Here is a 2,314-nt window from a genome sequence, read left to right as displayed (position 1 = left end):
GGGTTGCACGCCGCAACAATAATATGTGAGGATCGGGTTGCGCGCCGCAACAATGATACATGATAAATGATATGGGTCGGGTTGCACGCCGCAACAGTGGTATTGTGGAGCGGGTTGCACGCCGCAACAAATGGTAATTATGGAGCGGGTTGCACGCCGCAACAGTTATTGATGCCATGTGTTTATATCTGAGTATTGATTCCTTGTTCATTGTGGATCTAAGCTGTTTAGTTGGTTCCTCTGAATTACTGTTAATATTGTATCTCCCCATCGCATGTTTCCCCTCCCATGTTGTTAATTGCCTTGTATTCGATTTTCGCTGTATATTTATGACTGCAAAGGTTTATGTGGTGTCCGGTCTCGCCTCGTCACTACTTCGCCGGGGTTAGGCTAGACACTTACCAGCACATGGGGTCGGTTGTGCTGATGCTACACTTCTGTGCATTTTTGCACAGGTCCAGGTTTTGAGGAGCAGCAGCAGTAGTAGTACGGGAGTAGGCTTTCATTATCACGAGACCGAGGTAGCCCTGCAGGCGTCCGCAGGCCCGGCGTCTCTTCTTTATGTTTTCCTTTTGACTGTTGACTCATTGTTTTCGAGACAGACAGCTGTTATATTTCTTTCAGACCTTTGTATTTGGTTTATTCTTAGTGGTTCGTGAGTTATGTGACACCAAATCTTGGGTAGAGACTATTGTTGACTATTCCGCGTTTTGATTCAGACTTATAATATCAGACTTCCGCTATTGTTCTTATTAAATTTCATGTGCTATACTGAGGCTATAAACGGTTAAAAATAATTGTGTAGTGATAAAGAGGTAATTAAGTTGGCTTGCCTAGCTAGCACGAGTAGGCGCCATCACGACTCTGTCGGTGGTAAATCCGGGTCGTGACAACAACTATTGGAAATTGTCTTCGTTGGAACTTAAAAGGTATTCTTGCATCAGATGGAGTTAATGACATTCTCGGAATGAAGACCTTTTGTCCAGCCATATTTCCCTATAATAGTTTTGCTTCGATAACCCGATTTCCGAGTCTAGTGATGATTAATCTTGTTCCATTACATAGCCCTGAAGATGGGTCTATATTTCTCAATAACATCACTGGGACACCCACTTTCAAAGTGATAACATGATTTGGAATTCCAGAACACTTAATAGTGTTTAGGAATTCAGGTGTATGTACGTGTTCCAAACCTGTAAAAGCATCGTCTGACATGCAAATTGTATCGGAACTAAAAAATGTTTTTGGTTCACTTTGGTTTAGTGATACCATGTATTAGTTGATTGATTCAACCATGTCACGAGTGGGAGCAAGAATTCCTCTTTGTTGCAGGTATGTTATATCACTGCAATGAGTTAAAAAATCTGGATATGTACTTTCCACAATCGCAGAAATTGGATCGCCAGAATTATTTATGATAAGATCATCAGGGATGTGAACTTTATCAATACCATCAACAGAATTTCCAATCATACCATCACCTATTGCTAAAATCCAATCAGAAAATTGTCTTAGATCATTCAAATGTGAATCCACCTGATTTCCTTCCAACCTCATATTTTTTGTTAGCTTTAAGACTTGACAGTGATTCCACAAATATGAAGAATTAAGGGCAGCGTTAACAATATCTTGTCTAGTACCTTTTGGAATGACTGGAAGTATTTGTCTAAAGTCTCCACCAAGAACAATCGTTTTTCCTCCAAATGGTCGATCTAAATTGGATGCATCTTTAAATCTAAGAATATCTCTTAGAGTTCTGTCTAGAGCTTCAAAACAATATCTATGCATCATTGGTGCTTCATCCCATATAATTAACTTTGTCTTGACAATCAATTTTGATAAAGGAGTACCTTGTTTGATATTACATGTTGAATCTTCAGTTGCATTGAGTGGGATTGCAAATCTCGAATGAGCTGTTCGGCCTCCTGGTAACAAAAGAGAAACAATTCCGTTGGATGCAACTGTTAACACAATATCTCCTTTAGATCTTATGGCAGAAGACAAAGTTCTCCAAATAAATCTCTTCCCGGTTCCTCCATGACCATATAAAAAGAAGAATCCACCTTTGTCCTCATGCACTGCTTTGATAATTCTGTCATAAACTAACTTTTTCTCCATCGTCAATTTAACCAATAATTCTTCATGTTCCTTAGACAAAGAGCACCTATTATAACGCAATTCTTCACAGATTAGTCTATTCGTGTTGTCAATTTCCTCTTCATTGAAAACCGGTGTTGGCATTGTTGGAAAATCGTATAACGTTCTTCCGCAACCTTTTAAAAAAATTTCCAACTTTTGTAGACAACGATTCTTT

At 39.3% G+C, this 2,314-nt stretch overlaps 1 pseudogene; it reads right to left on the bottom strand.

Annotated features, from left to right (window-relative positions):
• Positions 1 to 2,241, bottom strand: part of LOC109221254 — a 15,112-nt pseudogene extending 12,871 nt beyond the window's left edge.
• Between the last annotated feature and the right edge of the window lie 73 nt (positions 2,242 to 2,314).

The sequence above is a fragment of the Nicotiana attenuata genome, unplaced genomic scaffold, assembly GCF_001879085.1.
Source record: "Nicotiana attenuata strain UT unplaced genomic scaffold, NIATTr2, whole genome shotgun sequence".
Taxonomy (NCBI): domain Eukaryota; kingdom Viridiplantae; phylum Streptophyta; class Magnoliopsida; order Solanales; family Solanaceae; genus Nicotiana; species Nicotiana attenuata.
This window is presented reverse-complemented; position numbering and strand designations above follow the sequence as displayed.